Here is a 15,983-nt window from a genome sequence, read left to right as displayed (position 1 = left end):
TTTAATTCTGTTCCCTCTTCTCCTTTTTCTTCAAGCCTTTTTCAGTCCAAGTGCTCGTAAGTGGTGCCGAGACCCGGATACTGATTGAATATTTTTCACTGAATGAAGATTTTTTTTTTTCTTCTTCTAAATCTTAATTTTTTTTTAATCAAAATCTTTTTTATAAAACCTTCACCGATTGAACATATTTTTTTTTTTAACTGTTCTCTCATCCGTGATTTTTTTTTTTTTCACCTCGTTCATCTTTTACTTCGCCTAAATTGACATTTTTTTTTACTGACCAAGATGTTTGATGGTGATGGTCAATCACAACCACAGCCCGCATTGAGGCAGCCAATTCTACAGATCCCGGTGGCGCAACCAGCTCCTGGAATTCCTGCGGCCCCGGCAGTGGTTCCAGCGCTACCCCCACTACCTGAGAACACTCTCACAGGTGTTCACGCTAATATGTTGGCTAAAATGAAAGTGAGAGCAGTAACCTCTCAGGATATTAGAGTTCTAACAAGTTGAAAGGGTCAGCCGAGGAAAAAGCATGTATACTGACCTCTTTTGTATCTGAGGCTTGTTATGTAGTTATGATCAGTTCAAAGTCTGGCAAACATCATTCCCAAGTGTACTGGTGGAAGGATACAATTACCAATCTTCGCAGGTGTTGCAACCAAGCAAAAAAATGTTACCAGTGAGTGAAAAGTCTTCCGGAGTTGTATGTGCTTCAGGAAGAGTTCAAGAGAGCTAGGAGGTATCTCTGATGAGCTATTAAAGAAAGTAAACAATGGTGCTGGATAGAGCTCTGCGATGTGGTGGATGCAGACCCATGGGGTAGGCCTTATAAAATAGTACTTCATAAACTAAGTAAAGGCACAATGCAGCTCCCCACAAGATCGAATGCAGTGGACAATGTTGTGAGCACACTATTCCCGGAACAGGTGAGTACTATTGAATCGATAGACAATATACATACAACGGATTTTTAAAAAATCGCGCAGGAAGAGATAGAGGACATCGCCTCAGGCCTACAACATGGCAGGGCACAAGGATTAGATGGAATTCCAAATGAGGCTCTGAGGTGACTCTCAGAAAACGGCCGAATTTTTTCATCGATCTCTTCAATTCCTGTTTTTGTAAAGCTCAATTCCGAAACCCTGGAAGGGACAGCGCCTTGTACTTATTCCAAAGGGTAAGGGAAGACTGGAACACCTGTCAACCTATCGACCAATTTATTTATTGGATAGTATGGGTAAGGCATTTGAGAAAATCCTTTCCCCCAGGCTACAAGAGTTCACAGAGGGTGTAAATAGCCTCTCAGTGTAAATACCTCAATATGGATTTCGAAAAGAGCAATCCACAGTAGATGCTATAGGATTAATAGTTGAGACGACCAATACAGCAATTGCAGGAGCACGGTATAGGTGAGTTGCTAAGTGCTATGCGGCAATTATCACTCTAGATGTCAAGGATGCTTTTAACACAGCAAGATGGACCTGTATACTAGATGCCCTACGGACTATGGTGGAGCCAGTCTATCTCATGAGAGGTTTTACAGACTACTTTCGAGATAGAGTTCTGTTTTATCTTTCAGACATTGGCTAAAGGAGAAACAAGGTGACTGGTGGTGTCCCACAGGGCTCTGTACTAGAGCCTCTTCTGTGGAACGTCATATAAAATGCAATTTTCAAGTTGACAATGCCAGAGGGAGCCATAGTTGTGGGATTCACTGATGATGTTGCAGTGGTAGTAGCGGCGAAATACTTGGAAGAAGTAACCCTCATCGCCAACCACGCTGTTGCAACAGTTCGAAGCTGGCTGTCTTCGGTAGGCCTGATCACAAAACTGAGGTTCTCCTAGTGACTAGCAGGAAGCAAACGGAGTTCATCACTGTCACGGTGAGTAGGCACGAAATTTGTTCTCAGTCTAGCTTAAAATACCTAGGAGTCATGATTAATGCACACCTCCAGCTTAATATTCAAACAGAGTATATCAATGCCAAATCTGCTTAAGTAGCATCCTTTTTGTCACGCCTTATGCCAAATATTGAAGGCCCCAGAGAAAGTAGCCGAAGGCTTTGTGGTACTGTTGTCCTCCATTATGTTATATGCAGCTCCGATTTGGAAAGAAGTGATGGTTAACACATCATACAGGAGACAGATGGTTTCAGTTTATTGGAGATTTTCTTCAAGCTGCAGATTCCAGAAGGTGGACTCGCAGGCTAATACCCGATATTGGTTTGTGAAAAGATCGCCGACAAGGTGAGGTAGATTTTTATGTGACCCAACTGTTAACCAGACATGGATGCTTTAGAGCCTACCATTACTATCACCCGAGCGACCATGTATTAAAGATGGTTTGTTTGTTGGTTCTAATGGCTTTTTAAATTAAAAACATTATCATTTAATTCTTCAGTCTGTACACTAACATTTTTTTTTTGTTTTTTTATGATATTATAACATTATCTTTTTGAATTAAAGGTTGAAACTGCTATCATATAAGTCATTCCATCTCCCAAAGGAGAAGAGGTTCACCTTGTTAAAAATTAAATATCTTCCTAAATAATAGTCGTACCATACTTAGCTCCCGTTTTTACCATACTCTGGAGATATTAGTTCTTGATTAGTTTAACCATTGAGAATGCTAAAAAAATTTACTAACTTTCATTTTTTTAAAATATCATTTATGCTTCGGAAAACCTACTTTCAATCAGAGGTATACCAATTAATGTTTTGGTATGTAGAGATTTGGACATTTACATACTTAAGAATTTTGTATTTCAAATATTAAAATTTACTTTAAGTAATATATTCTGACCATTCACTATTTCTTAATCATAGGAGGGCTTACTAATAATACAAACAAAAATTGGAGTTAACTACATAATCATTTGAATCAGGTAAAAACCAAGTCAAAAGACACAAGTATGACAAGCCTTACGAGGACCTACCTTAATGCTTTGCCTTACCTCATATTTTTCTAATCTACACTATAAATTTGATGAGGACAAAATAATTAAGTGAAATAAATAATAGCATCTATAATTACAAGTGCATAATATGAGAAATTTGGTTCAAGAAATAATGCTATTAAAATTCAAAAGATCTAATTAGGCTAAAAAGTGCAAAATTTACAATTTTAAGTAAACTTTTTTTAAATCAAAATAATGAAATTTAGCCCATAAAAACAAAACATGCAATTTTTTGCAATATTAAATTTCAATATATTATTTCATAGATTGTGAATTAGATAGATAACAGGTTTAAAACATATTTCACAGCAGAATAAAATGTGCAATAATATGAAAATCCGGTTTCTACTTATGATTTTTTAAATTTTGTAGCTAAAAGGAATTTTGGTTCGTCTTCACCTCCCACAGGTCGCGGCAATCACTGGACCAAAGTAAAACCAGTGGCCAAAAAAGAAATAATAGAGCTGGTATCATGAATTACAGACAAATTTGTAAATGAAACAATGAATTTCATAGATAAAATTAAAAAATGAACAAAGTTATTTCTTGCAAAAAAAAAAAAAAAACTTTAAACAAAGCAAATTTGTGCAGCAACCCTAAAACGCGCAAATGTGAAATTTTTTGGAATATTGATTATTGTATTGATAGATCATCATTTTCATGATTCTAATTTTGGTCTAGGTTTAGCGGAATTTGACAACATGAAAGTATGTTGCATACCTGGAAAACTCAATAAATAACACAAATATTTATACTTCAACATTTTTCTGTACAGATACCTTTCTTACATCAGTTAAACAAAAAACCACCACAAAACCCCTATTTCCCAACATAAATCAATCATGGATTACCCTAACCAATCTGCCTACAAACTAACAAACATGTCTTGACCTTCAACTATTCCTTTCACTTCGAATAATCTTCTACACATGCTACAGCCCCAACCATAAAAAATGACTTACTTCTGAATCTATCCACATAAATGTTAAACTGAATTCTGGTAACCATATAGTTAGTTTATTTACTTTTAAGACAGTATTTACCTTAACCATAAACACATCCAAAATCTAATTAACATATTTGAATTTCTTTTGCTGTATATGATGATTCCTACCCTATCCCAACTTCTTTCTTTATTTTTACCCATTCCCTTGCTTTACTCTTTCTCCTCTTCTTTTTGTTATCTACCTTTTTATTTATTGATTTTTTTCTTTAACTACTTTTCCCAGTTTTATACATTTTGTATATTTTCTTCACTTAGATTGTAGTTTTTTACCTTGTTTTATTACATTTGTTAATATTTTATAGATCTTTTCTGTGTTATATCATATTCTTTATACAGTATAATCCATCTTTCTTAAATAATCTATCAGTCAATATAATTTCCTCTTAGTTAATTGTATTCTCAATGTACAAACTTCAAGTTTTTATGCCAATCATTTACTGATTGATGGTATTTTTTTCACTTGTTTATATATTTGTTATTTATTTCAATATTTATGATTTATTTATACACCAGTAAAGGACTGAATGGTAGTTCTGCAGAGCAACAACCCAGTGTCAGGTCCTTGACTCCATCAGCATAACTGGAGGATCATTCTCTCGATTATTAGCAATTCTTATTCACAAATTTTTGACATAGTCCTCGTTTCTGATCCATAAAATAGTACTGACCGGATAAGTGTTAAATATAGATGCATTTTGGTCTTTCTTGACAATGTGCTGGATCTGAGTTCGCAAGTGAGGTACCTGTTGGGAGCTGAAATTCTTCTTATATCTGATTTAGGATTATTATATTATGTCACCTGAAATCCGAAATATATGAATTCTGTTACTAGGGGCCCATCGTGATTCAATTGTATACGGTTGCTTTAATCTACTTTTAATCAATCATGCTTCCTCCAGACACTTTCTTTAAATTTGTTTCTACTTGTTGTTTTTTTCCAGTTTATTCCAAAGCTGTATTGTCACCGATTAGCAAAGGGAAAGAGGTGGTGCAGTCAAATTAATTTACGACTTCATTTACTGATTGAGTATATAATTTTTTTAAATTATTGAACATCCTGGAGGAGAGTAGTAAGCTGAAGTCATTTGCCATCCAAATTTGCCGGTGATCCCTGAGCAGATAGAGATTTGAATGGTGGAACTTGAGATGTTATTTAACACTCTGTAATCAATCAGAAGAGAATCATGTCTTACAGCAGATTGTTATTTTTCAGTAAGGTATTTCTGATTTCTACTATGGCACTTAAGTAATTTCTTTCACTTGTTTGAATTATATTATACACTAATTATTGGAGAAGTTTGTCGGGGGGTGCGGTCAGCAAAGAACAACATAAATAAACAAAACCATATTTATTTATTTTATGCCAACGTTTCGACCTGAGTTTCAGGTCTTCATCAGGGCTATAGAACAAAAGAGATAACAACAACATTTAGAGCAACATACAATTGAAAAGGAATAGTATACAAACAAATTTAGAATTATACAAAATATAGAATTAAACCATAAATGATAAAAAATTGATAACTGATAATTGAATAGTACAAAATTTTAATTGATTCATAATCCTGGAATTGTATGGTAGTAGATTGAAAACAGTGACAGATGAAATATAGTATCATGTAGGTAAGAAGATATGTATAATATAAGATATGCAAGTAGTGTCTAAAAAACTGAAAAAATAAATAAATAAATTGAATCTACAAATTGAACACTATGACAGACAATGAAAAATAGTGAGTGGCTTATATCTGAATTACAGTGCGAGTATTAACTTATATACCTATACTAAAAATATAAATATATTTTTGCATATTTTTTATCATTTATGATTTAATTCTATATTTTGTATAATTCTAAATTTGTTTGTATATTATTCCTTTTCAATTGTATGTTGCTCTAAATGTTGTTGTTATCTCTTTTGTTCTATAGCCCCAATGAAGACCTGAAACTCAGGTCGAAACGTCGGCATAAAATAAATAAATATGGTTTTGTTTATTTATGTTGTTCTTTGCTGACTGCACCCCCCGACAAACTTCTTCAATCATTAATCTACGGTCAACTATCTACACCTCATTATATTATACACTAAACTTACAGACTGCTGTTTTGCTCAGTTTATTCTGTGATATTTGTTGGAATTATTTCTTGCGATCCGTGGATGTTGCGTTCGGATAAGAAGTATTAGGACCACTACCTTCAGTTGAAATCCTCAATGTCATGCCAAAGATTAGATAAGCAGGGTTCAGGTAGCACAGCACCCTTTGTGTGCCTACTTATGCCACTCAATTCAGAGCACTTAATTTTTTATACAAGCATGGTGAACTTCCCTCAATTGAGGTCCCACTTTTATTCTTCACAGTTTTATTCTTGATTTTAGTCTTTCATTGGCTCTATGCCCATTTCACTTTTGTTTACAAGTTTCAGGTATATGCTAAATTCACTGGATAGGGGGCCCTCTCATACTAGACTTCTTTATAAAGTTCTGAATAAAGTAAATTGTACTAGATATTTATTTTGTGATTATTCCTCACCCCCCATGAACCCACATTAAAACCCAACATAACCGCTATAAATAAATTAGCAAAAACAGATTATATCTAAGAATTAAAATTATTATGTATCTGGAATATTACTTGGCTCAAAATTATGGTTTAGGTAATTCATAACAGCTACATTGTAATAAAATAAATCCTCAGAATTCTCTCAAGGGGTAATCATACCAAAATATTTTTCATAATACCAATGTTCCAGAGATTTATGAAAAGCCCTGAAAAAGAAGGGGAAAAATTATTTTGATGTTTATAGACAGTCCTCTTAAGATTAAAAATAATAGCAATTGAATAATGCTATAACATTATCATTAGAAATGAAACCCAAAAGGTACAAACAAAAAATAAAATAATAATAACAATAATAGAGAACTACAAAAAAAAATTACAATAATAGTAGATTATTAATATAATGAATATTTTGTGTTTTCATAACACATTCAAAGGCTATACCAGTTAAAATACTTAGGTTGCATGGATAATGATAAGAATAACATTAGTATTGAAATAAAAACATAGGTGTTGTCACACAAATAAGTGAATATTAAAAATATTTACCACAATAAAAATTCTAGGTAACACCCTCATTATAGACATTCACTTATATATATATATATATATATATATATATATATATATATATATATATAAGTGAATAATAAGTTCCAATAATAATAATAAGTTCCAAGTTTGCAAACTCCAAAGCTCTGTGGAAGCTGATTTATAGTGAAAAACAGAAATTTTCATTTTCTTCTCTTTTACTAAGCTTCTAAACTGGACCTAGCGAGAATATATCTATTACATGAATTAAAGAACATTGAAATCTGTGTCTGATGATTGTCTAACATTATAAATTTGGTCCAGAAATACGATTGAAATGAACGATACAAAAACAATTTTTACCCAACATTGACAAGAAATTCAATATAATAACTTCTTTACTAAGAACATCTGAACTGTGAAAATGGCTCTTCTAAACTAAATATCATTCAAACAAAAGTTGTAAAGCAACACATTTTGAGTTATTAGCAAGTACCCTTTATTTTATATCTAAATACTATACATATCCCAGGAAGAAACCTAGAAACAACAGGAATTAAACAAAAAATGTAGGGCAGATCTTATTTTATGACATGTTGTTTGGGTTTAATTGGCATTAAAAATATAAATTGGCAGGCAACCAGAAGTACATTTCATTAAAAAAAATCCTACAATTTTCATTCCATCCTTAATATCTTGGAAACTACCTATTACCCAAAAATTTGTATGCATATATTTTTGTAAAGTTTAGTAAATTTACAAAAATTTGAGCCCCTATAGAGCTCTGTATGTTTAATAATACCTGAGATACATTTTTCCAAAAGAAGCATCTTTATACAGATGTAATCTGTTGTATTCTATTAGTATGTTTTGTAAATGCAATGATTAATTCTTCAGCACAACCATCTTACTAATCATCTGTGTGATTAACAATATAACAAAATTTTTAACTATGACTAATTTAATTAATTATGTTTTAAAAATTAGTTCAGTTAGTGAAATATGATTAATATTAGGTATATTTATTCCTTTTGATTTAGACATTCTACATCTATCCAAAATGAGTTTTCTAGAGAAAAGTTACATATCTCAGGAACTAACTATTAGAAGTACGTATGTCTGTTAGTGCTCAAAATGAAGTCTGCTATATGCTTTTTCAAGTACTTTATGATGATCTTCTTTATAAGGGTTGAAGTATCTATTATTTGCCAAATTATGTCAAAAAATGGTAGTTTTGGTTTTTGAAAAAAAAAATCTTTACTAATACTAATACTTTTGTAACATTAAATTTAATACTAATGTAATCTGTTTTATTTTCATTATGTTTTGTAAATACTATGTTTCGTTCTTGAACACAACCATCTTACTAATTATCAACCTTTACATATGTACTATTGGATTTTAATTATTGATAATTATATATATGTATATATAGTTGATCGTAAAACTTAAGTATAAGAAGATGGTCAGGGTTGCAGTCAAAAAAAGAACAAATATTTTATAACTATAATTTTAAAAAATACATTTTCAATATTATAAAAAATATTAAAAAAATTTTATTTTATTTGCACCTGTAAATGTACTTTACAACCAGCAAATGAGATGTTCTATCCAGGCATGGCATGAGGGCGATAGCACCAAGTAGTGCATCCCGACGTTAATTATTTTATTACACTAAGAGGTCCCGCATCCAAGCGAACTATGCCAAGTTCTGTCAGGAATATCATGTGTTACCATCTGCCGTATAAATTTATTGAAATGTCCATGTAGAGTTGTGAAACCATTTGTAAGTCATATGAATGTGGTCCATTACAGTCAGAATGCGTTGGTCGGTGTGAATGGTCTCGTTTGAAAGGTTGAGTGAGTTCATTGCCAGTCTTAAAAATTGTGATTGTAAAGTTTGTATTTTCTGAATCTGTGTCTTTTTAGCAGGTCCATAAATTTGGCAGGTGTAAGCCCACATGGGTTTTAGTAAGTAATTGTATAAGTTAAGTTTCTGACTGAGTGATAATTTAGAACGTCTGTGTAGTATAGAATATAATTGTCTCAGTCGGAAATTTAGCATTTTATGTTTTGTCTTGACGTGTGGGCCTCATGTCAATCTTCTGTCATAGGTAAGTTCTAAATAAGTTTCAGTGTTTGTTTGTGGTATAGGGTGATTGTCAATGTAAACTGAAGGGCAAGTTTTGTGTCGTAGAGTAAATGTGACATGTTCTGACTTGTCGTGATTAATATCCATTGTGTGCACCATGTCTGTATATTGTTTAGACTATGTTGTAGTGTTAGTGTGGCCTGTAAAGGGTTTGTATTTCTCGAAATGATAGCAGTGTTGTCTGCATACGTTGTAGTTAGTATGTTGTCATTTGTCGGTAAGTCACTTGTGAATATGAAGTACAGAAGTGGAGCCAAGATAGAACCTTGAGGGACACCTGCTAATATTGGTTCCATCGATGAGTTCACTGAGCTTTGTCAGACAAAAAAGAAATGGTCATGAAGAAATGATTGTAACATTAAATAGTAGGTGCTTGGGAGATATGGCTTGAGTTTAAAAAGAAGGCCTTGGTGCCATAACCTATCAAACGCCTGAGTTATATCCAAAAATGATCCAGGAGCGTATTGTTTTAGTTCAAAAGCAGAGGAAATGAAGTCCGTGACCTTGTGTAGTTGTTGTGTTGTGGAATGTAATGTGCGAAATCCAAATTGGTGGTCAGGTAATATGTTTTGGTCAGTTAGTATGTTAATAATACGTTCATGCAATAATTTTTCAACAATTTTGGAGTATACTGGAGGAAGACTAATAGGTCTGTAGGAATCGGGTCTATGTTCATCTTTGTTGTCCATAGGTTTATGGATCAATAAAATCGTGGAGTATTTTCATTATATAGGGAACTTAGTTGTCCGTAAGAGAATGTTTAAGAGGGTTGTGAGGAATACTAAAGCTTTTCTGGGGATTTTCCGAAGTACCTCAGCAGTAATAAGGTCGTAACCAGGAGCCTTCTTTTTAGGCATTTTCATAATCTGTCTTAATACTTCAGTAGGAGTAAAGCATTAAGGTGGAAGAGAAATTGGAAGAGGAGAATCTAAAACTTTCTGCACATTAGCTTGGGGTTGAAAGACAGTAAGAAAGATAGTCGGAGAATATTTCGGATTTTTCAGGACTTACTTCATGGTGTTGTAAGAGTCGCTGGTCTCCACAAACTGTTGTCATCAGTTATCAGGTTTTCCAAATATCTGTCAAAGTTAGTTTGTTTGAATTTTCTTATTTCTCTTCTCAGGTCATTGCTTAATTTGTTATAAGTTCATCTAGCTAAAAGGTAGCCAGTGAGTTTGCCATTCCTTTCGTGGTCTTCTCTTGGCTCTTATTAGATCCCTGATATATTGAGGGTATGACGGCCAACGTATTCCTTGCCGACCTTTAGACTCTTGTGAGTAACATGCGGCTTTCTGAACAGCTAAGGTGAAGAATTCAACCGCTTCTTCTAAATCTTGTTCAGATTTTAGTACTGTAGGGACAGTCAACTCGGTGTTTAGATAATCACTAAATAGGTCCCAATCTATGATACGGTGGGTTAGCAAGGAGTGTCAAAAGAGTGTCTTTTTTCAGCAAGGAGTGTCTCAGAACCTGTCTAGCATCAGGTTCACTGGTAAATGATCTGGGCCAAGGTCTGTTTCTGTTGTGACAGAAATTGGCAGTGACCTCAAATCTTTTGCTACAAAGATGTCTAGTACATCGGGTTTTTTATGCCGTGAATTTAGAAAGTAAAATCAACTGTTAAAAATATCATAATTTACCTGGGCTCACCTGAATCATATAAAACAGCAGTCCTCTGCTTGAAAAGAGTGAATGCGGAATACCATACTTACCAACTGGAGGAAGATAAGAACCCAAGAATAGTTATAAAAGGGTTTCACTCATCAACACTAATCTCCACAATAAAAGAAAAATTCCAAACTTTCGGTTACAAAGTCTCAAATGTTAATAATGCAATATCGGCCAGAACTAAACTGCCTCTTAACATTTTTTTTGTTGACATCATGAAAAAAACATTTAATGAAAAATATTTGAAATAAATCATATTTATTACACCAGAATAAAGGTGGAAGAGCTGAGGAAAAAAAAGGAAATACCACAGTGCCACAGATGTCAAGGCTATACCCACACCAAAACATACTGTATTCACCATCCACGTTGTGATGAGGACCACGAAAGCTCTACAAGCCTTAAATCCAGAGACCCTCCTGCCAAATGTGCTAACTGCGGGATGGCCCACCCAGCTAACTACAGAGGTTGCATAACACTCAAGAACCTGCGGGCTCAGGACAGACAGCGAATCTCTCAACCAGTGACTACCGAACCTTCAGATCTAGGACAGTTTCCATCTCTGCTGACCCGCCTACATTAGCAACAAACTCCAATACCGCCTGGCCCAGATCCAAGCATGGATCGTCATGAACACCCCTGACCTAACATTGAAGTTCACCCTCAGCCACATCCAATGCCAGGTATGAGAGGAGGCAGTAATCAGCTGGTGTCACCTGCTGGTTCTGAACCTTTTCAAAATTTAAATTTATTACATAATTTGAATTCACACATCCAGCCCCTTTTCAGCCTACTTAATCAACTATCACAAATAACACAAACATTAGCCGCTGCTTATGGACACTAGTTCTCTGACTGTTGGCTCCCTGTCAATGCTCCTTTGGAACACCAACGGACTACTACAACATAAAACGAAACTGGAAATTTATCTTCATAAAAAATGTATTGATATTGCGCTACTAATGGAATCGCATCTCACACCATGCAACAAACTTTCTATACTTAACAATACCTTATACAAGATAGACCACCCCGATCATACTGCCCATGGAGAAACAGCCATATTAATAAAATCTACCCTCAGACATTATTCTATTCACATAAAATCGACGGCTCAGATCAAAATTACTGGCATACAATTAAGTGACAAAATATAAGAACCTATCACTAGCTTCCATTTATTGTCCACCTAAATATAATATTACTCAACAAATGTTCATTGATTTGTTTAAATCACTTGGTAGAACATTTCTAACAGGAGGCGACTATAATGCAAAACACACTCACTGTGGTTCACGATTATCTACACCAAGGGGCAAGAAACTCAGGCAAACGGTTCGTCATATGTCCTTAGACGTCTTTGCTCTAGATAAACCGACTTACTTTCCAAATTAAATACATTGATTAATATTAATAATATAGGAAAATGTGTATATTTTATAAATAAAAAGTCACATTACATTTGATAAATATAACTTAATAATTATAAATAATTCTTTTAAAATAGAGGACTATTAAACATTTTTATAAACATAATAATGCATTTTGTTGATGAATATCATTTATTTGATCAACTGAAAGTGAAATGGATATTTTTGGTTTTTACTCACAAACTTGAATATTTTAATATACAGGTGACTTTTGTCAGAAGGCCAGAACAATAGAGTTTGAATTGGGAGTACTCTAGTCACTTTTTCACCCGCAACTGACAAAATATAACGACTGTGAAAACTTATAATACATGTTAATTTATGTCTATAAAGTGGATTAAGTTTTTAAAGGTTTAAAAACTAATTAGTAATTATTTTTAAACATAGAAAGACAGCCAGTGACCATTAAATAAATTTGTATATATGTATGTATAGTTGACCGTAAAAATTGATATATAGGGAGATGGTCAGGGTTGCGGTCAATAGTGAAACAAAAATAGTTTACAACTATTTGTATATAGTTGTAAACTACTTTTGTTTCACTATTGACCGCAACCCTGACCATCTCCCTATATATTAAATAAATTTATTTATTTCATTTTAATGGAGGTGCCACGCACTAAACCAAGAGATCATAAGCAGTCTTTTCCTACAAGCCAACATAGCAAGATGTGTATAAAACCACTGGAGGAAATTACATTGAGTAAAATGTCTTCACAAGTGTTATATAAATAATTATAAAAACAGTATTAATGCAATTGCAATAATTATTACAGAATAAAAATACAGTTAATTGTTTTAATGAATGGAATATGGTCTGGGTAGAGTCTCAGTATTTCACATTTGGTTGAGATGAATTCTTCTTTCTAGTAATTCTATAATTACTTAAAACTTCATAACTTCACTTTAGGATAATTTAAAATATTTTAGTCTAAAATATTTAATTAATCATAATTAATATAAAACAATTAACTGGAAGATTTTTGATTGACCGTGTGTATCAATGAATGGAATATGGTCTGGGTGCGGTCAAAAAACCTCAAATAGTAAATGGGTATACTATTTTTATTTGAGCCAACGTTTCACCCCACGTTGCAGGGCTTCGTCAGGGCTAAAAAAGATACTAACACTTGACATAATTACAAAAAAAACATAAGTGGAAAATAACAGGGGTATACAATGAAAAGTAAAATTTAATAAGAAAAATTAAAGGTTGTGAACAGTAAATGAAAACAGTAATAGTAACAGAAAGATAAGAGAACAAATATTAAAGAAAGTACAAATTAAGAGATGAAAAGAGAAAAGAATAAAATCAAATGCAAATTGAAGAGACAGAATTCATACATGTTTTGACAGAAGTCAAAGTCAGTGTGAGCCGTTTTTATTGGGAGGAGTGGGGATGGCAATTAACCACGCCACATAATAACGAAAATAATTTTAAAGTAAACAATGTAAAAAAATTAAAATTGGGTAAACAATAAATGGTAATATACATAATATAGGGGGAGAAGAAATATTTACAAAATTATAAAAAAATAAAATAAATTAAAAAAAAAAATTCTCATAGATAGAAAAACAAAGAAGAAATAAAGTATAAAATAATGGGATACAATATGTTTAAGTGATTAAGAAAGACAATATACCAAATGAGTGGGGATACAGAGATATGTAAATCATAATAGAAAATTAATAATAAAATAATTAATATAAGTACGCTTAAGTAGATAACATATGAATATAAATTAAAAAATAAGATGCATGAATATAAATGAAAAAGGAAGGATAGTAAATAAAAAAAATAATTAAATAAGGGGTGAGAATTTAGAGAAACAAGAATAAAAGATATGACAAGAAAGTGGGCTTCTGAAATGCAGAACAAAGAGAAAAGAAGTATTATGTTCAAAATGTGTCGGTATGTAAGGGAGATGCAGTCTTTATCAACTTTGTGATTGATGGAATTTTCTGTTAAATTTATGTAAATGGACCCCGAGATAAGACGTTTTATATGGTTGGTGACAGTGGCATGAATGGAAGGATTGTCGAAATTAAAAGTATGATTCAGGTTTAATGCTGTATGTGTTCTGATAATTTAGATGCAAGTGGATTACAGGAGTTGATGGAAGTTTTGTGCTGGGAAATGCGGTTCTTAAGTTGGTTTTTAGTTTCGCCGATATAGAAGGAATTGCAACATGGGGTTGAACAAGGTATTCGGTAGACTACATTGGAACGGTGTAAGAAAGGAATAGGATCTTTCAATTTGGAAAAAATATAGGAAATTTTTTTGTGGGACTTCAAGCCAAGACGTGTGGTGGGAATAGTGGATCTTAAGGATTTTCGAATATTGTCAGAAAGAATGGGGGTATACGGGAGGGACCTGTACTGAAAAAGGGGTGGAGTGGGTTGAGAAGAGTTGAGGACAGGAAGGATTGGAGTAACACGGTTAATGTAAAAATAGAATAGTTTGTTAGTAATTTTCTGAGGGAAATTGTTGTTGAATTGGATCTATTTTATACGTTGTTTGTTGGTCTGGTGTAATTGAGGGTCAGAAAGAGAAAAGGATCGGTGGATAAGGTTTTTAGCAACATTAATAATTTGGTGAGAAGGGTGTTGAGAAAAATAGTTGAGGAGTCTGCCAGAATAAGTGGGTTTGGTATACCAATTAGTGGAAAGGGAGCCATCGGAATTTCTGATAATAAGTAGGTCAAGAAAAGTGAGGGAATGGTCAATTTCACCTTCAACAGTAAACCAAAGACGAGGGTGGTAGGAGTTAAAGGCTGATAGGATCTCGGAGATTCTGTCAGGATTGAGGACAAGGAAGAGATCGTACACGTACTTCTTAATGAAAATTATGTCTTGTGAGAATAGAGGTATTATAGAGGTATCAAGAAGGTCATTAAGAACAATATTAGAAATATCTGGAGCTTGGCAGTTCCCCATCGCAAGTCCGCTAATTTGGTGGTAAACTTTATCGTGAAAAGTCAGGTAACCAGAATTACAGCAAAGTTCTGCAAGCAAGAAAGAAATGAGTTGAGGTTAAGCGTGGTATGAGCTTGAATTATAGTCCAGTTCTTCTCAACAATATCAAGGGCTTTGTAAATGGGGATGTTAGTAAAAAGGCTTTTGGCATCAAAGGAAGTTAAGATAAAGTTGTCAGGTATGTTGAAAGATTGTAATAGTTAGGGAATAGTGGTGGAAGATATATTATGGACCCATTCTTCACTACCTTTAGAGTAGATTTTATTATTTAAAGACGATAGGTAAATATTATCAAATTTGGAAATTAGAGTACGCTTTTTATGTAATTTGATAGATAAACAGATTTTTTGGAAACTGTTGTTGAGGTGGGCCATGTTATTTTCGACAATAACGGAAGTGAGTACTTGTGATAGATTAGAAATTTTATATTTAAAGGATTCAATTTGGTGAATGATTTCCCTAATTTTGAGATTTTTATTTTTTAATAATTGTTATTTACAGCTGTATAACATATATACAACAAGTAAATTTGCTGTAGGTGAGATAGTGACATGATTGAAACATGTGGAGAATCTACCCATTGTTAGAACTCCAATAACATTTCTAGAGGAGAAGATCCCAAGGCCATCTTCTTTTCAGACGCCTAGGAGGATTATTAGGTAATGAAGGAGAAGCCAGGTTAGAAACAAGTGGATTTGGGTGGTTG

At 33.3% G+C, this 15,983-nt stretch overlaps 1 long non-coding RNA gene across 2 annotated transcripts in view; it reads right to left on the bottom strand.

The window, feature by feature from the left end:
• Positions 1-5,900: 5,900 nt before the first annotated feature.
• Positions 5,901-15,983, bottom strand: part of LOC106685221 (uncharacterized) — a 43,724-nt gene continuing 33,641 nt past the window's right edge. The window contains exon 3 of one of the 2 annotated variants that reach the window (XR_001343817.3): positions 5,901-6,729. This is a non-coding gene — a long non-coding RNA (uncharacterized lncRNA). The remainder of the gene's footprint in view (positions 6,730-15,983) is intronic. The other variant, XR_001343816.3, reaches the window with a different exon arrangement.

This window comes from Halyomorpha halys, unplaced genomic scaffold (genome assembly GCF_000696795.3).
Source record: "Halyomorpha halys isolate HHAL.00 unplaced genomic scaffold, Hhal_1.1 Scaffold671.1, whole genome shotgun sequence".
In the NCBI taxonomy this organism is placed as follows: Eukaryota; Metazoa; Arthropoda; class Insecta; order Hemiptera; family Pentatomidae; genus Halyomorpha; species Halyomorpha halys.
The sequence above is the reverse complement of the archived record's forward strand: the minus strand, read 5'-3'. Positions and strand labels throughout refer to the sequence as shown.